Source organism: Phalacrocorax carbo, chromosome 22, assembly GCF_963921805.1.
Source record: "Phalacrocorax carbo chromosome 22, bPhaCar2.1, whole genome shotgun sequence".
Classification (NCBI taxonomy): Eukaryota; Metazoa; Chordata; class Aves; order Suliformes; family Phalacrocoracidae; genus Phalacrocorax; species Phalacrocorax carbo.
The window spans coordinates 384364-404403 of NC_087534.1; the positions used below are offsets into that span (position 1 = coordinate 384364).

The window sequence follows — 20040 nt, forward strand, 5'->3', positions numbered from 1 at the left end:
GCAATTACTGTAAATTAGGATGTACACCCAAATGACATCCAGCAATATAGGCTGAAGCAGATTAAAGATTAAAACAGTCATTTGATGAGGGAATAATAGGCATCCTATCCTTTCAGTAGAGAGCTGTTTCTGGCCTCTGCAATGTAGAGTACCTGCCCGACATTGTCACTGTTCTCTTCATTTACACTTGGACATGTTTCTGAGAAGCCACAACCTATTTAGACCCCCGTTCCTGTGAACGAGTAGTTTAAAATTGTTTCTTCCAAGGTTCATTATTTTGCACTTGTCTATACTAGTAGCTGATGGAGTTGTGTTGCAGAAGACTCACAGCTGGATATGACAGTCAGAACCAGATGTTCACACCCTAGGCCAGACACAGCTGTTTCTCTGTAGCTGGCAAGGGACGTAGAACAAGTAAATGCAGAGACAGCAAGCCTGAAAAAAATCTAAGGTAATCAGCCTGAATATGCCTGGAGATTTAGGCCATCTGGAAGATTGCCAGAGGGCTATTTATTCTGATGTCTACACCTGCTGAATGGGAATGCTTTGTGTGAACTCAAAGCTTTAACTGATACTGTCTCTCTCCCTTTTTCAGCACTCCACTCCCTCTAGGCAGTGTTGCTTGCTTGATAAATTGTGCTCTACAACTTAGGTTTGGTTTGGGGTTTTTTGGTGTGGGTTTTTTTTTTTTTTTTAAAAAAAAAAGCCCCTAAAACTTACCTTGTGTCCTGGCTATTGATGGGGGTAGAAGGAAAGTGCTGCAGCACTGGAGAATAGGAGGGGAACACAGTGTCATAGACTGCCCCTTGGAGGGTTAAAGTCTGTAGGCAGTGTAATCTGCTAGGTGTGTTGTGAGCCACTGGAACAATTTCCTTTGCCCCATTTACAGTGAATTAGGAGAAAAATTCCCATAAGCTTTTTACCTACTGTTCTGTGCACACTACACCTTCATTATCCCACAATGCCCCATCTGGCTCAGCCCTGCCAGCATGCAATCCTCTCTTCGCAGGCAGCACGAGCCTGCCTTGCTGTCATCTTGAAAGCTCTTGGGACCTCTATTTTACAAAAAGTTTTGGTGTTGATAGTGTTGATGAGCATGCTCCTATAGTGATGAACATTTAGGATGACTTCTCAGGGCCAAGGCAGGATTTTTGGACAAACAAGACCAAAAGGATCAGAGATAGAAGGACCACTATCTTAAAGTTGCTTACAGGGTAGAGGTCTCTCAGGAGATGCTGGTTCTCCCCAAGTTCCTGTGCTATTGTAAGGAAATGAGAACATCTCACTGGTGAGAGCAGTTACCTTGAGAAGTGATGTCCACTGCTGCTATAGTAATCTCTTCTAAACGCACAAAAATCTGTCTTCTCTTGTATTTGATTTTTACCAATATTTTCCTGATCATTGTTCTGATGCATTCAGCATAATTCGCTGAGCAATCTTCTACTCTCACACACTTCGCAGCTATTAGCAACATAGATCTTGCCATCTCCCCAGCGTGTGCTGAGCAGTAACCCTGTTGTAGTTGACATGCAGCATATGCAGCTGCACTGATGATAATTGTGCCCACTGCTGTCAGTACTATCTGTGGTTCTCAGATGTGCAGCAAACAAGCATCATCATCTTTACTCATGCACGTGACAGTTCTTCAAATGCTATTATTGTTCTCTACTGGTTTTGGTGGGGATAGAGTTAATTTTCTTCGTAGCAGCTCACATGGCACTGCCTTTTGCATTTGTGATGGAAATAGTGTTGATAACACACTGAGGTTGTAGTTATTGCCAAATGGTGCTTACACAGACCCAAGGCCTTTTCTGCCTCTCTCACTGCTCCCAGCCCAGCAAGTGGGGTGGGGGTGGGAGGGAACACAGCTGGGTGTTTGACCGCAACTGACCAAGGAGAGATTCCATACCATGTGACATTGTGCTCTGCAATAAAAGCTGTGGGGAAGAAGGGGGAAGTTGCGGGACATTCAGAGTTATAGCATTGGTCTTCCCAAGTCACGTTGCACATAACGGAGCCCTGCTTTCCTGGGGATGGCTGAACACCTGCCTGCCTGTGGGAAGTAGGGATTGAATTCCTTATTTTGCTTTATTTGCACATGCAGCTTTTTCTTTACTACTTAAACTGTCTTTATCTCAACCACGAGTTTTCACACTTTTACTCTTCCAATTCCCTCCCCATCCCACTGTGGGAGGAGAGAGTGAGCAGCTGTGTGGGGCTGAGCTGCCTGCCAAGGTTAAACCACGACATGTCCCAAAGGCAATAGTCAATTCAGTGGATTATCTGAAAATGCAGCACAGTTCTCCCTCAGTTTCCCCACCATTGCTGAAGGATATAGGTGATTTCCTAACCTTATTCTTATGGAATATCTATTTCTTAACCTGACCTGGATAGTGGAAGAACTGATGTGTTATGCTGTGATGCTTTGCCAGAGGAAGAAGATACAGTTTTTCTTTGATTATTTGTTTAGTTTCCATTAGCAGATAGGTGAACTACAGAGAGTACTCAAGCTGACACCTTTGAAGGACACCAGATTTTAGAACAAATAAAAAGAGATCTACTGTGTGTTATAAGAAATAATCAATAATTAAAAGCCTTGTTAAAGTATTGCTGCAGAGTACTTCAGAAGAAAAGTAGTTATACTGCATTTCATGGTTAATTCAATGTCAATTAGCTGATTGTTAACTTCCCTCCAGCTAAATCTTGTTCAGCACAGAGAAGAGAAATCAAAAGCATTCTAGCTTTAACAAGCCTAGTGATTCAATCATTCATCTCTGCCCGCAGGCTCAAAATCAATGTCAACAGACGTTTCATTGCAATTTTATCGGCCATTTCTGCGTGTCACCGTTTTCTTGGCTGCCCTGATTGTCCCTGAAAACCGTCTGCGGGACTCGGAACCCACCCTGAGCGGCCGCCGAACGGGCCGCGCTCCCGGCTGGGGTCCCGCCGGCGCGGCCCTACCGCGCCCCGCCGCAGCACCGCGGACAGCGCCGGGCCGGGGGCGGGGCCGGGGGCGGGGCCGGGGGCGGGGCCGGGCCGGGGCCGCCCCGCCCCCTGCCCGCCGCGGGGAGGGCTGCGCTGCTGCCGCCCTCCTCTTCCTCAGGCACCGGCGGGCAGAAGCACCTTTCAGGGGGTGAACGTCTCTTAAAGCGCGACGGAACCCTGGGCGCTGGGGCGCGGAGTTTTTTCGACCTACGCGTGCTTCAATTTCCCGTAGAAAATTGTCTCAAAAAATAACAGGTCACCAACAAAATTTGTAAGTCATCGCAGGCGTTCCCATTTGCTTCACAATGACATCACCAATTGTGAGAATCACTTCTGTGGAAACGTATCAAGAACGAGAGCTAGGCTGAAGCCTGAAGTCAGGTGCTAGTGGTGATTGGGTCTTGTCTAGCTGTTAGGGAACTCGAACTGAAAACAGGCGGCTTTCTACCCGAAACCAGAGCCTCTGCCTGCTGCGCTCGTACTACAGGCGACACAGTATGGCATCTTACACTCAGCAATGGCACAGGAGTGGTGTTTCATACTTCTTGCTGATTCCAGACCTGGTCTGTGGCACTTCAGCTTCACTCCTTTCTTACAGCAGTATGGACAATAGATCCACAATCATGTTTTTCATCTTCTGTGACTGATTGGGGGATTCCTCATCAAAGGAAACGTTGGTTTGGGCTTAGAAATCTGCCATTTTCATCTTTCACCTGTACCGCAACAGTGTTATATATCTGGCATAAACCTTCTGGAAGCTTAAAATAATGCTGCAGCCTGGCCGGCTGCAAACGCTACAACATTGTCTTCTCTCTGTGCTGGCATTCTGTGCTATTAAGTAGTGTCAAGCCACAGCCAAGCCCTCAGTCCTACCTCTCAAGGTACTCTACCTAATCTGCAGCTCTGGGTTGCAGACCTCTGTTGTCTGCTCTTTAGGCCAAATGAAACCGTCCATCACAAGACAGAGCCACTGTCTGCGCAGAAGTTTTTACTTTACGGTTTGGCTCACAGTTCTGCGTGTTGCTTTCCAGGGGGCACAAACACATAGTGTATGTCTTGGAGCTCTCTGCACTGTTTGTTGCATCTCCTGCCTTTAGTCTGTGTGGTAGAATTCCTTCTGGAGCGTTGCATGACAGTTTTGCTCATTTGAATTCTGTCTGAAAAAACTGCTGTTTGTGACACCCACAGTACGATGTTCAGTAGTGCTGCCCATTGTCTCGATTAAAAAATACAGTTGGCAAAACCAGTCTGTATCTGTGTGAGTCACCTACGTCTCTGGTTGGTATAACTCTCTTACTCCTTCGTTCACTCACTCTGTCGTGACTAATGGTCAGACAGGGTGTTTGTGGAAATGTGGATCTCTATGATATGCCTAGCAAACTGCATCAGTTCATTCTAACAGGGCATATATGTGGATTACCAGAACTGGATCTGTATGAGTCTCTTCCCTGTTTTGGGGGCGTTGCCTAGGTTGGAGTTGGTTGGTTTTGGGGTTTTTATTTTGGGTTTGCTTTTTATTTTGGGGGGGGGGGGGGGGGGCTGGGTTTTTTTTTAAAGTAACCTTTCGGCTCAGCTGTTTTGCCCCTCTGTTTTCCCCTCAGAACATAAGCTCATGGACAATACCATGGGTATCAGCTTTACCTGTGTGATGTATTTGAAAAATAAGTTCTAGCAATATTGTTACAGATGCTTAAATATGTGAAGACTATGGAATTACTACCCTTGAAATGACCCCTGATTTATGTTCAGATAGGGGCCTGATTTTCAGTGCTATTTTAGATAATGTTTTAGACTTTAGATTTGTTTCTAACTCACAATGACCCAAAACAATGAATGCTTAGTTCCAGTTACTCTTGGCCTTGTCATTAGTTTTGTGTCTCTCTTAATATTTTTCACAGTAACCAGTAGCTGGCCACGAAGAAGGGGCTATGGCATGTTAGTGTGCTGCTCATTAATACAGTGAATTAATGTGGCTTTATAAGAAAGAGAAACTTTTATTCTCCCAGCTGGTATGTCTTTCTTCCCCATCGTTTTATGATTCATTCTGTTCACCTGCCCCTGTGTTTGGCTCAAAACTGTTGTCATCAAACATCTACTAGGCAACATAGCAAAAGCAGACCAAAGATAGGGTTGACATACTCGTAGCTCAGTTCAGAAATACCTTGGCTGTAAGAATCTGTATCAGAAGATGAGACAGACTTAACCTGAAAAAAATAAATTATTGGCCCAGTAGGGTAGAACATACGTATTCTTAGTGTGTGCTATACTGACACTTCTGAAAGACCTGGTTCACTTTTGGGGTCTGTGGCTTTCTGCCTACTTGCTTCAGGAACAGGGTGTACCAGCCTGGCACCTCCTGAGAATAGGGGAGCCACCGGTGTTCCCCAGACACATTAATTGGCTCTTCAGCCATTATCCTCACTCACCTTGGACAAAATGACTTAGTGAAACAATGTGATCTAAATCTGCTCACCAAGATTAAGAGAAACCTGGCGTCTGTCCAGGCAGCATTTGGTCAGTGTTGCTACCCAGGTAAATGGGAACAAAGCCAACAAAACTGAGGTTATTTCCCCAGCTCAGAGATGTTTGCTAACACTGACACCACATCTGTGGATCAGGTAGAAGCTTTAGAAGTTCACTACTTTTGATAATGGGCAGGGGGCCCACTCTCTTGCTCCGGTTTGTGTCATGTTGTTGGGGAGGTATCTACAGAGAGGCAAAATAAAGTACAGGTCAAAACAGGCCCACACTGATATACCACTTGTGTCTGAAGAGCTGAATTCTGCAGCTGATCTTCTAACAGTTAGCTAGCACGGAATTTCTGATTCTCTTTTCTCAATTTTGCTGCAGGTTTGATGATCGCTTTTGTGATGCTTCTGTTTCAACGAGTCCCCTGATAACAGTGATACTGAGGAAAAGTCCCATTCAGGTACCTGCTAATCAGAAGGTCCTTCATCACAGAACTAGTTTTCTCTACTTCTTCCTTTTCTTTTTTTATAAGAGAACAGATGCTTTCATTGCTGTTACAATAAGGTAGAGCATTGTTGCTATAATACAGCTTTGCTTCCACGCTACTGTTCCATGCTGCCTTTCCTTTGCTTTTGGATGTTTTGCTTCACCCCCTCTTAGATGTCCCTGTCCTTTCTTCCCATGTGAGAGTCAGAGGTAAGCAGGTACCGTAAGAATTCTAGGGCAAGGAGGCTTTATGGCTTCGTAACGCATAATACGTAAATTCACATGCCAGTGTCTGACCCTTGAGTCAAATAGGAGTTCAGAATGGGAAATAGGGGAGAGAGGCCTCTGATTGCTTTGGTTGAAGAAAAATTCTTTGTAATAAAATTTGTGTAAAGTACATACAGCTAACATTAAAGGTCTAAGCTAAACCATGCTGCATGACATTAGGGATTAGAGCTAAAGCACAGTTTCTGGCTCCTCCCACGGACCTATTCGGTTGGATAGCAGATTTCTTTCAGGCTACAAAAAGTCAAGTTCATGTGTTGTGCCGGGTCTCCACTCACACAATAGATAGGAACAAGGCCACTGGTATTCAGCCTTGCAGCCTGCATTTACAGCTGGGGGGAGGGGCCGGGGAGGACAACACGTGAATCAGAGGTTGCTGTTTCCTCCTTAGATTGAAACAAGATGCATGACATGGCCCATCTCTCTGAAAACCTGAACGCACGTTGTCAAGGTTGTAGCAGCAACAATAACGGGACAGGGTTGTCGGGGGGCAGTAGCATGATCCGCGAGCAGAGGCAGCGGCGGGGGAAGAATATGACTTGACCACGTACAGTTCTTGGGTTTTCGCTTCATGAAACGCTGGTCTTCCCTAGGTCATTTTGCAAACATTCCTTCACTCTAACAGTATTGCACCTTAGCTTGATCCTGTGAGCATATGACAGTTCCTTTGGTTTTGTGCAGCATCTCAGCTCAAACTGTGGCTGCGTGCTCTTTGTCAGGAGGTGCTTCTGGTGTTTATGAAACTGTGCAGACCCAGATGGCTGGGGCCCACAGGCGCCACCAGAATACCAGCAATACCAGCAAAGTTACCCAAGTTTCATTGCCAGAGTTCAGTTTCTCCTTGATTCTGTCTCAGAAACAGCTAAAATCAAGGCTTCTTTCAAGAGCTTATGATAAGAAAAAGCTGAAACTGCAACAGTGCAAAAAAATGAACACCAAAAGACTCCAAAATTCAAAAATGTTTCAACTCAGGAAGATACCACTCTTGCTGCTGTCGGTGGAACCAGCAGTTTTCCCTGACCTTGACAGCGCATTGGCCTCTCTGTGGGCACACAGCTGTATCTTCATGCAAATATATCAAAACAAGCATTTGTTTTTCTAGAATAAACCTTTAAAAAGAAAGAATCAGTCCCTTGTGGAAAGGCGTTCGTGTGAGCTAACAAGAGTCATCCTCTCTTTTCAGGTTCTAAGAAGGGGTGTTTTCAGTTCAGGAAGGTGATTCTTGTCTCCTAGGGTCTCTTTCTCCCAGGGCTGCAGAAACAACAGCCAGCTTCTTTTTAGCCTAAATTAGCTGAGGATAAAGAAAATTAAACACTCTGGGGAAAATTCTGAGGGAAACAAAAAGGGAGGAAGAAAAAATCTTCATCTGAAAAAAAACCTGAAGCTTTTAGAGTAAAATAATATTCTCCTATTTAGATTTTCCAATTTCTGGGACTTTTAGGCTAAAAAAAAAAAGATGCCTTTTTCCTATTAAGAAAATTGCTTTCACTTTCCTGCAATGAGCAGAGTTCTGTTTCTAATGATGGAAGAAGTTGAGTGTAGCTGCTGAGTAGCTGGAGTGGGGATCCAACTATCAATGCGTCACTAGCTAAATGTGATTTGAGATGCAGTTTGCTTTTCTATATCTCAGATCTCAGGGCTAAACCACAAACTGTACATGACACAACTAAATTAATATTTAAAAATAATTACTTGCTGCCTGAAGGTAAACAGAAAAAGGGTAAATAATTGATAGCACTGGGACTGCCATGCTGTAAGTCTGCTGAGCGTTTATGATGTGCTGTGAAGGTTCAAAGGGATTGCTCGTCTGCTGCCTCTGAAGGAGGGTTTTTGCTAATCATTCCAGGGCTTGTTTTGTCAGCCAGCAATGTTTTCAGAGTTTGAAGCATCAGAATAGAATGCCAGCTTAATTTAGGCGAATATCTAACTTAATTTACTAACTTTCCTTCCAAGATTTGCATTGTAAATGATAAGGTGATTTTCATATATATAATTTTTTTTTATCCCGTCAACATCTGAAGGGAAATTTCATGTGGTCTGGTGCCAAGAATGTAGAGTAACTTGCATTTAAGGAGTGCTTACATAACGTGCCACCCTGTGACAATACCTGTCTGCCTTGATCGTTAGCAGCTCTTCATTCTGCAGTGGTAAATATCCCTCCTCTGATAGCCCAACATCAGAATAACCAGTGTTCTAAGTGGCAGATGACCATAAAGAAAGGTCAGTGATTTCAAACTGATTCATTTTCCCCCGCAGTCAGAAAACTTCTTGCGCTGATTATTGCATTGATAATAAAAAGAAAAAAATGCTGCCTCCACACAGGACTGCACAGTTTTCTTGTGCTAAAGCAAAGGATAAGAAAATACACTGGCAATATATGCAGAGAGTCAATAGCTGCAGGTCTACAGTGTATTTAAATGAGGTGCCACTCACATCTACAGGGCAGTGATCATTAAATAAAACTTTTTAAAAGAGAAGAAAAACCAAGCAGATGCTAGGATCTCTCAGCAATGCCAGCTGGGCCACGTGATCAAATGATTCCCAAAGTGTTATTTGCAGTACACATTTCAATCAGTGCTAGGGGTGGGAACATGGGTTCTTGTCTTTGTGCCCAGTCAGACCTTCAGCGATGGCCGCTACCTTAACACCTAGCACTGCTTCACATTTTACTTTCATTGCTTGAAAATGCAATCTAGGCTCTCATTCAGATTTGGAAAAAAAATCAAATGCTGTGCTAAGGTGTACAAACATGAGCGTCATTTGAAGACATGCAGTAATTCTTGCGCTCTTGAACAGCAGTAAGGCCTTAAGTGGAATCTGCGAGACGTCTTCCAGCTGATGTGCATCTGGAAGGGAACAGTAAGAACAACTAAATAGAAAACGTGATGTGCAAAGAGGGACTGACAAAAGTATGTTTTGTTCAGTCCAGAGGAGACAAATGGGAAATGGTAGAGCAGCCATCGTATGTGTAAAATGTTGCGGCAAAGAGGAGGGAGTGCTCTGTTCCCCCATATGTTTCTTATAATGGCTTAAACTGGGCTCTAGAGGGGGGAAAAAGGCAAATGGTTCTGATGGTAGAGATAGGTCACTGCTAGAGCATATTGCTGGGGGGGGCTGTGGAATCTCTGTCACTGGAGATTAACAACACGTCAAACAAACCCTGTCTATAAGCGATAATTTTAAGAGTACCTCGGTCCTGTCTCTCTTCCAGCCCTGGCAGTCTAGAGCTAAATAATTGAGACGCAAAGAGGCTGAGCACCGAGTCTCAAGCGGGACAGGTGGGTCAGTGTATATCAGCTCCAAGCTCACTGTTTGTGTGAAGCGTGTTACGAGGGGTGAGGTTGCCAGTTTACATATTTTATAACTACTATCACAGTATTTGAATATTCCTGTATGTCCTGGCTCCATGGGCCCTTACTTACCTGAGAATCCCCATTCTCGCTGATAAAAGTAATACTGTTTCTGATCCTCATGGTTTCAGAGAAAGGCCTAAAAGTGTGGCTGTCTCCAGCCAAGAGGCTCACAAGGCAGAAGGCAGCACATCTCTGATACGCTTTCGTTATATCACTGGTGGGGCAGGGAACTCCTGCTTTTTCGAGCTTGGGGTTCCCAATGCAAGGAAAGGCAAAACAAAAAAAAAAAAAGAAAAAAGAAAGAAACACAAAAAACCCACCCAAAAAAAGTCTACTCTGAACTCCGTTCCAACATTCAGGTCACCACCCTTCTCCTTGCTTCCCCACACCCAAGACCACACACTTGCACTTGCACCTCCAGGCATGCATGTCTGCCTGCCAACACAGAGGAGGTTACCGATCTCATCACAGTTCTGGTTATCTTTCAAAGGAAAACGTCCTAAAAGAAACCCCAAGAGCTCAGTGGTGCAACCCCACCCCGCCGCCGCGGAGCGCGGCCGCGCCGAGCTGCGCACAGGCTGTGGAAAGAAGCGCTTTTTGTCTTGTTGGGAAAGTGGCCAGTGGGTTTTAAAGGAAGAAGCAGCTAGAGGCAAGTCACTGCTGTTGAAGCGTTTGCTGCTTTAAGGGAAAGTGGAGCATTAAAACAGACTGGGGCATCTCTGGCCAGTACAAGAATCATAGAGGGAAATTAATGTTTCTTATCTTTCCCTGAGAAGTTATGTTATCTGCAGGTGCGTTTTATGAAACCCAGGCCTTTGTTTTCTTACCAGCTTGAGGAATAGGAAAATGGGGATTCTTTCTCGAACACTGAAGTGAGCAAGCACGGGACAGACCCAGGATCAAATCACAGTACCTGCTGATAGCCGGATGCCCACCCAGGTGCTCCAGCCCTTCTGCTCTCTCTGTGGGAACTTGATGTTCTGAGTGGGATGTCAGTTTTTTACCTTACTCATCTTTTCTGTTTGATGTCTCTACCAGAAAATAGCTAATAAGGCATTCAGAACTGCTACCGAGTCTAAACAGTAGTTCGGTCCACTTTTCCAACAACAGCCCTGCCTGTGTTTCAAACACCCGTAACACGTATGAGGGACGAGGTTTGGCAGGCGCTGAACGAGCTAAAGCTTCCCCAGGTGCCAGGATACAATTTACATTTATTTCCTAATACATTTTACCTCCCACGTGGGCAGTGCTCCCCCAGTAAGAGCCACCCCGCTGTAGCTCCATCTTGTACAATTCTGCGGGTAGAGATAGATTCACCTGCAATGGGACAAGGGGACAGTGTCTAGAAGGGGATGTTTTCTTCTGCTGCTTAGCAGCAATGAGGAATGATTTTCTGAACCGTGCACTTAGTACTGGGCAAGACTGATTCTTCCCATCCGATCAGCCTGCCTGATGGTGAAGGAAGGGCCTGGAAGGATCCCTTTGTTGTAAGTAGGTCTTGAACACAGGGACACTTTTTAACATTTCCATCAACTGCTGAAACAATTTCTGCAAAAGATCTCAGTCTGAAGTAGTAAGGTGACGTTTTTGTTCTTCTCCAGCTCATAAACAGAGATGTTTAAAATCCAGTCTTTTCTAGGAACTCGCTCTCAATGCTGTATAGAAGGCGACCTTTTATAAGGGATGTGCTCACTCACGGTAAATATTACAGACAGAGGAAATGATGCTTTTAAAAAAAAAAGGGGAGGGGGGAGTTTTGCCAAAAGCATTAGGCTTTTAAAAAAAACTGCTCCATTTTGCAGAACTGGTAACGTTTCAGTCAAAAAATAAAATCTCAGGAAATAGCTACTGGCCAGAACACTGCACTGTTTTGTCTTTAACAGGGAATAAACTGGCATTTCTACAGTGAGTGGTATTGCTAATGCGAATTTTGTTTGACTAGATGTCTGCCAGGGTAGTAATTTGGTGTATTATGAGGTTAGTCCTGTAGAAAGGACAGTAGTGAAATAGCTATGGAGGGCTGATTGACTCAAAAACTAAAAGCTGTCACCTTGAAGAGAACTTGCCCTGAAAACACTGAGGAGGTGTATGCCAGCGGCTGTGAAGCCAGCCGTCCCAGTTAAGCGTCCCAGAGAATGCAGTAATACATGCAATAAAGAGATTTTACTAGTGAAATACCCACTTGTGAACTGTTCATGGGTATAAGAAAAATGGATCTGAGGTCTTGCCACCTGAATTCCCTTCCTCTCCCTCGGCAGGTTATCAGCATGAAAACAGGAAATGAATGGGACACCATTAATAAAACATGAAGCCTTCGTGTTCAGGCTCTGTGCTCCGCCATTCAAGTATAGAAGACACTGTGTGAGAAGGAAACAGAGGAGACAAATCCATAAGTTCATTTACTCTTTTTAACTACACAGCAAACTTTGGCTCAGACTTGGAACTAAACCTTTCTTTTCTTCCCCTGAATTTATTTAAAAGCCTTTAAACTCTCATACCGAAATCCTGAAGGATTGTTACTGAGCTGTGAGTAGTTTTTCAGAACATTAAAGATTCCCCTAATAGATTTCACCAATAATTAGATATTGCCAATATTGCTCTTTTACTCAAAAGCGTCTTTCACTAAGATGTAAATTTTTAGATCTTGTTCTCGCACATTTGCTTTTGGAGCTGTTTACATGGTGCAGATTTTTTTCGCTGTGATAGATGCCCTTTTTGTGAAAGTTGCTTATGCTTGTGATTTTAGGAATGTCCCAAGATATGTACCTTGCTCTCTTTTGGGGGCTCATTTTGCCTGTCTCATAAAAATGTTGTTTTCCACCAAAGAACACAGGATTAGCCTCAAAGAATAGAGATCTATATGAAGTAGACTAAAAGACCCCACCACCAGCAGCACCAACACCTTTTCTGTCTATTTTAAAACCATCCCATGAAAGCTTATGGTCACAGCAGTATGCAACCCAAGGATGAGAACCTGCAAACCTGTTATGAAAAAGTCATGGGAACAGAAGTAGAAGACCCGGTTCAGCCAGACAAAGAGGCCTTCTGCAGCTATAATAAAGGCTTGTTTTGCTCTATGGGGGAGTTTAATTGCAAAATACTTAGCATAGGTGAATCATAGGGAGCCTAACCATAGGAAGAGGTTAACCACAGTTATAGGAAAGATTCATCTGAGGCTACAATAAACAAGTTCTTGGTGGGAAGAAACCAGAAGACTCTCCTCAGCTGTGGACAGGCCCACTCCTGAAACTCAAAGGTTGAGCTGTGAGACCAAAGCAGGAACTCTCCTCCTGACCTTAGATAGTTCTTTTAGAGAATAGCCGAGTACAAGGTCAGGTGGGAAGATAAGGTGTTTATTGCTAGTGGGAATTTTTGTCAGGCTGCTGTGGCTGGAACCACCAGTTCATCTCCTGCGGGAGACAGCGCTTCACAGTAAGGTCTACCACAACTCTAAGTGTAACCCAGGGATTATTAGGACTTCCATATTTTTGAACAAACTGATATATTCTCACTGTTCAATAAACGTGGAGGCACTGATTCCTCCACCCTGTCAGGAGCAAGAGGCTCCAGTGTCATAGAGATTTTAGGCCAGGTTCAAATTCCTTTAATTATTTCTGTTTAGTCTCCTTCGAGAGAACCTGTTTGCTGGATGTGTGTCTTGCTTAATTCCTGAAATGCAGAAGCAAAACCTCAAACTGGGTGAGAAACCTGGACAGTGAGACAATGCACATTCGGCAAAGTTACAAATTCAGTGTTACAGTTCAGCTCAATTAAACATAATGTTCTTGGCTGCCATCTACAAGTTTGATGATAGGAAATTGGATTTGACTCATTACAATACAAAGGGGCAGTTTGGTAAATGTACATTTTCAGCCAAAATCATTAGTCAACTACAGAGTAGTGTTATGTTTTCATTGATGTTTACGTTACCATTTGGTTTACTTGTCTTTGCTGTCTGGCTCCGTCCATAACAAGTGCAGCCAAGCTCTAATTCTCAACTGTTTGAAGTTATTCAGTCTCATGAGAGATATGCCAGACAATTCATTGGATAATATTCAAAGTATTAGTGAGGCTAATTCTAATTGCACAGAAGGTTCTATGTTAACATTTCTATTTTAACACCTTTTTTTGTTACTTGGCGTTAAGGTCACATGAATTGCTTTTCTACATGATGTCATTTCTGTTGTCAGAATGTCTAAATATGAAATATTAGAATTACTTTACCGTCAGTTCATGTGCCAAAGAACCGATATTCTTTTGGTCGTGTCAGAATGTTTTTGGAAAAATTCTGAGCCCTCAGAATGACAATCTGAAAAAAAAATGTTGAAACCATTCTTTTCCCTCAGAAGGATTTGTCTGAAAATGCCCATTTCTAGTGTTCCCACCCAGCTCTAGCCAGTACTTAGACCATGGGCCACGGCAGCACTTGAAGACAGCCGAGATGCTCAGGATAGTCCCTGGGGGTGCTGCGCACAGCGCAGGCGCTGGAACCCGCGAGGCAGCCCTGCTCCGGCACTGGGGCACGCACACGCCAGGGGCTGCGCAGCCCGCAGGCGTCGGGGCTGGGGGGGGGATGCCCCTGGAACTGGCTCAGGTAGAGCCACAGCGCCAGGCACGGCCTTCCGAGAAAGCCTGATAAATGGGCCCGTCCTCCCTGCGGGCCTGCGCACGGGTGCGCGAGTCCCGGTGCCCGCTTACCGCTGACTCTCGCGTGCCTTCCCGGTCTTGCCCTCCGGGGAGAAATAGCACCTAGGCAATGAGAGAGAGAGACGAAACGGGAAATGTTGGAGGCAGAGAAGCGCTGCTCTGAAAAACCTCTTTTGGACAAATCCTTCCTATCCAGGAATCACCTTCTGTTTGCGTTTTGAGGTTATTGGGAATAGAAATTGGGAAATTCTGTGAACAGTGAAGAGTAACACAGCTGAAACCTTGCTGTTTGGGATCAGCTGAGTGGGAGTCGCAGCGAACGTGATCAACTGAGTGGAAGTCTAACTGGATGTGTTCGTGGAGAGGTGCCTTAAAATGATTGTGGGGTTGTGGGGCTAAGCATGGTTTATTGAGAGTAACTGAGTATTCAGTACTGGAGTAGGAACAGGAGTCACTTAGATTAAAATACAACAGGACCTGGTGCTGGCTGCAAATACATTTTTCCTGGAAAAAGAGAGAGTTAGAAATAGCCTTCGTTATCCTTTTAGAGTGTTTTTATAAATAACACATCTGTTCTTTTTGAAATACTAGTATGTTAAATGTCCAAACAGTTCTTGCTGAAAATGATGCCTCTGTTAAATTACCAGTGCCCGCTCATTTTCCAGGCAGAGGTACAAGGTACCCAGGGCCATTTGGAAAGCACTAGCAGGTGACTAACCGGCAGGGAAGGCTGGGAAAGACCACTTGGTCCTGCCAAAGGGTCTGAGCCAGGCCCTTTTGCTGCAGTCATTCATTGCAACTGCATCTGATTTCCTTTTAAGTATTTCCTCTGACTAATTTTTTAGCCTCTCCCTGTAGGAGTCTGGGTTATGCCAGTCTTTTTTTTTTTTGGCCTTTTTTTTTTTTTTTTTTTTTTTTTGCATCTAGTCTAAATTTTTCCTTCCCTTGCTCCAGGTCAGTGCTTCTCATGGTGTCTCCCGCCCCTCCTTCTCATCCTGCTGCTCATTCACATTAACTGCAAGATAATTAGAGACTGATCCTGTCCCCTGAGTCTTTGTTTCTCCAGACTAGGGCTTAAATGCTACCCTCCTGCAGCAAACCCCACTGAGATCCTCAGGTTTGGTCCTTTTGGGGCTGCTTTTGCTGTTGTATCTAGTTCTCAGCACAAAGTTCTTTGATATTGTAATGTTGTAATGGCAGGAGACCCTGGTTAAGCAAAAACAGAACCGGCCCTCCCTCCCTCCCTCCCTCCCTCTGGGGGTTGGGGGTTATTAACAGAGCTTTGCTCAGCTGAGCAACATGGAACCGCCAGGTCTCTGCCCGCATTCCTGTCTTGCAGCTTCAAAATTCTCATACTTCTTAAAAAAGCAGGAACAAGGCAGTTTGTGTGGTGCCAGCAGATCCTCATCCTGGCATGGCTGCTGATCTTTTGAAGTTAGAGGCTCAGAAAATCCTGCCGTCCATCTCTGTTTCCCAAGAGGAACAGGTCTGGGAACCAGATTCTCTGTGGGGTCAGCTCGCACCCCACTCCTGGCTTGGCAAAGCCAGGTCCAAGGGGCAGGCACTCTCCTGACGCCCGTGCCCATCAGGGAATCCTTGCTGTGAGCCCAGCCCCCTGCCTGCTTGCCTGCCAGCCTCCAACCCTGCTCTGCCCTAGGGAGGCTTTTTTGCTTAGTGTTACCTGCTTTCAGTTCATTGTGCAGCATTGTATCAACTGTTTAATTCTGTCACCTGCAAAATCAGTGTCTTGAGTGAAGAAGTCTTTTGGACTTGCTTGGTGCAACCTACCTTTAACAAGCCCCTGTTATACAGTAGTTGTTAGACCTTTTTCCCAGGTGTTTCACACCACTGTGTTGTGTGGAGCTGATACCAGGTTGAATGGTTTGCAATTTCTTGCTTCTCCTTTTCCTGATCATCCCGACAAGCAGAAAAATTGCTTCATGTGCTCACTGCAAACCTCCCAAAACTCGTGCTGGGCTGTTCCCAGTGCTGGGAATCCTGCCAGAGCTTCATCCCCGTCCTGTGCTCATCTCTTTGGTACGTGGACTGCTCTTCAAGTCACATCGACAAAAGGCACCAGATCTGTGACGCTCCTACGCCCTGGAGCGGGGACAGGCAGCAGTATCGGAGCCAGACAGAGAGTTTGGTGCTTCAGAACCAGGTCTTGTTGGTTTGGGATCTTTCCACTTGAAGGCTTCTGGCACGTTAAGAGCCCTCCCCTGAGTTTTTCATCCTCTTTCAAGCTGCTGTAATAAACCTCTTTTTCAGTTGGCTCGGCTAGTAGTCTGTGGTGGGTCTCGTGGGTTGTGCACACGCGTGCCCTGGGACCCGGACGGAGCGTCACCGAGCTCATCGCACACGCTGCAGGGCAGCTGCTGGCCCACAGCGCTGCGGGGCTGCGTGACCTGGCAGCGGTGTCGGAGTGACCGAAAGCTTCGTGTCACATAGGCAACCTGCGGTGCACCCTGCTTTGCTGGAATTGCGGCTCAGTGCAGCACCGGGCGTTTGTCTCCAGCAAATCAGGAGGTGCAGCAAGGCTCAGGAGCGCGTTTTACGTTGCGTGCAGCATAGACTGGGTGCAGTCCAAGGCTTCCACATCTGCAGCTGTAGCATAACCAAGGAAGGAAATCCAGGAGGCTGCATCTCCCTGAACAACAGCACCACTTACAGCTTGGTCTCAGATGCCAGCCTGGGGCTGGAGCCACAGAGCAGCAGCCTGCCAGCACCAGGGAGGAGGCTGGCATCTGCTGTTTTCCGTGTGCCTCAGGATTAGTCCACAACAGCTGAGCATGTCCAGATCCTCCTCGGTGGTATCTGTGCTGACAATGGTCTCTGCTGGGTGGCTCTTCCTGCCTGGGGGTGCCTGCGGCGTTCAGCTCAGCCAGGTGCCTCTGCCCTGGACAGAGGCTGAACAGCGGAGCAATGATTTGAGCTGCTGCTTAAAAACGTCTCCTTGCACAGCTTCTACCGGCTGCAACAAAGAAGGTGGCTAACCAACAGGAGAAAACATCATTGCTGTGTCTTGCTTTGCCATGGCCTAGGACAGCAGCCTGCCAGACAGTTACCTGGGCATAATTTCTGGCATGAGCTTGAGATGGCTGGAACTGAGGGTCAGACTTCACCCGTTTCCAGGCAATCCCGGTAGCAGAAAGTATCTGAAAAATCCCACAGACTCACACCCAATTTTCAAGGCCAGCATTTCTCCCAGCATACACAACCCTGCCCAGGAGGCTAGCAGGGTTACATTATCTGGAGTTTGAATCTGGACATGAGGAGGCAGGTGCTGGAGAAAACAGGCAGGCACATGAGCAGTCAAAGGCAAGAGCAAGCGTTTCAGGTCTGCACACTCAGCACATTGCATCCCATCCAAGCAGAGCTGGGGATGTTGAAGAAGTGAGACAGGGAACAGCCAGGGATGCGTTGCAGGGATTCTGCCAGACGGAGCACCAGGCGTAAGGCAACGTCGGTGCTCTGTGAGACGGGAAGGGAACCGCTTACGGTGAGATTCAACGATCAAGAGTAAAATTATAGTGGAAAAAACCCAAAGCATATTGGGCTGCAGCTCCTGAGGGCTGTGACGAGAGATCCTCTGGCCCCTCGAGATACTTGCACCATTGCCGGAGATGCATGAGTCTCGACAGACGAGCATGAGGGAAGGTGGTCGTGCCTGGAGCGGGTGTCCGCAGCGGCCACTGCCGGGCCGGGCGCTCGGGGCAGTCCCTCGCAGCGCTGCTTTTGTGATTGGTGTTGCTCTAACTTACCTGCTTGACAGGACTGTGTAGGGCAGAGCATGAAGCTGGAGGCCCGCAGTGCCGGGCGTGCCGATACCAAGAGCTGCCTTGGCTCGTTTAGCGTGACCCTCAGTGGCCGCCAGGAGAGGTGCCCACCCCTCCTGGGGGCCAGTGGCTGCTGGAAAATGGCTGCTGCCGGCGGGGAAGGCAGAGGGGATGCAGGCAACGCGGGCGGCTGTGCCAAGGGGGGAGCACCCCGCACCAGACGGGGTGTCCCTGGGGGATGCCCAGCCGCAGCCAGTGCCTGGAGAGCTGGCGCTGGGCTTAGCACCCTGTGGGCCTTTGCTTGTATGTGAGCGTTAATCCTCCAGATTAACGTTAATTTCAGCAAAGAGAAAGCTGATACCATTTCAATGGAGGTTTTAAGGGTTGCCCGGCACTGGGAAGGGGCTTAGGCCAGGACTGGGTAAACGTCAGCTGAGCAGCAGTGGGACAGTGCCTGTGCTGGGAAACACTGGGATCACAAAGCTTTTAATAGTCTTTCAGTCTCTGCAAGGCCTTAAAATCAATCAGAGGATTAACTAAGCAAAGCTGCTTTATGATACATGATCCAGCTTTGTGCAATTGGATCTAACTTTGCTTAGGCCCTCCTTTGTGACTGGGCTTGCTAATGTGCCGCCTGCAGCCTAGGAACCTTGCGGCGGGACGGCAGCAGCCTGAGGAGCGGGGGAAGCCCTCCCTGGGGCGGCCTGGAGGAGGGGGGTCCCACCGCTGCGGCCGTCACCCGCTCAGCAGGGATGCCAGAGAAGCAGCAGCGCGGTGCTGCTCGTGCACGCCAGTCGCTTCCCTCCCACTGGCGTCTTCTCTTTATTCAGCATTTCTCCTTGCAGAAGCTCTCCAAAGGTAAGCCACTGACTCCTTCTCACCAGCTTCTGTGATGCCTTCTTCCAAGGAACAGGTGTATGTTGCACCTTCCCTTTTCTCTTAATGGTAGCAGCTCCTGGACGTGGGTGTTCATGTCGGAGCTGAAGCCTGGGAGCAGATACACCCTTCTCCAGCCACGTGCACTAGTAAGCCTCGTCCTCAAAGGACCACTTCTGAGATGTCACCAGGGAGGGACGCGATGAGTCTCCCTTAAACACACACTCTGGCTCCTGACAGATCAATACATTAATTTGTTTGATGACAACAGGAGCAATCCGCCCAGCCGACACCAGGCAGCATCTCTGTTTCAAATGAGGTGTAGGAGTGTGTGTTTAGCTTTTCCCAAAGCAGTTTGCTTTCTCTCAGGCTGAGAGTTACTCCTAGTGACAACGTGTGCATGAGAGCGCTGTCAGGTCCCTGGCAGGAGCCTGAATCCCCCCCCAAACACGCTGTGGCTGCGCAGCATGGGCAGGTCTGGATGTTTCCGTTGTACCTGCTAAGCACTCATAGTGCTGAAGTGATGTGAGGAATAGTGAAATATCCCCTCCAGAACCGAGCAATCTCTTTTCTGGCAAAACTCTCCTCTGCCCCCTTTTTCCAGAGTCGCTTCTGCAGTCTGGGGCCAGGTCGGCTGGGTCCAGTGATGGTCGTGATGCAACATAACACGAAGTGATGCCTGGCTGCTGAATTACCCTGCTCTCCGGTATCTGCGCTGACTTGCAAGCCTCACAGCTTTAGGCCTGTCAGCCACCAGGAGTTCATCTATGCAAATGTGCTACAAGAAAATGAGGTCTATAAATAATAGACACCTTGGGCCTGCACGTCGGTACAAGGTAATCCATTGTCATGCTTGAAATGTATCCGGTTATATTTCATGCTTCTGTGTGAAAGTTACAAGGAAAGAAAAGTACCCAGGACAAAACCCAACCTTTACTCACCCTCTGACCTAAAAAAAGAGCGGAGGGGAAATGTTTCTTGGCTGAAACTGAGACTGGTCTGCCAGGAAGCCAGCCCTTGGACTCCACTCTCTGCTAAGGGGTGCTGTAGGACACTCCTGCTTCTTCTGCCTCCTTTGCAGTGGTTGCCTCCCTCCCCTCTAGTTTTTTTTTTGGAACAAATGTAAGAAAGCTTATTTATACCATTTTTCCAGCAACGGGCTA

The 20040-nt window shown here is 46.6% G+C and overlaps 1 long non-coding RNA gene across 1 annotated transcript in view; it reads left to right on the plus strand.

The window, feature by feature from the left end:
• LOC135316756 (uncharacterized) overlaps positions 1-20040 on the plus strand; it is a 319880-nt gene that overhangs the window by 289985 nt on the left and 9855 nt on the right. The window contains exons 8-10 of the long non-coding RNA XR_010376008.1: positions 5836-5914; positions 10409-10517; positions 11837-19713. This is a non-coding gene — a long non-coding RNA (uncharacterized LOC135316756). The remainder of the gene's footprint in view (positions 1-5835; positions 5915-10408; positions 10518-11836; positions 19714-20040) is intronic.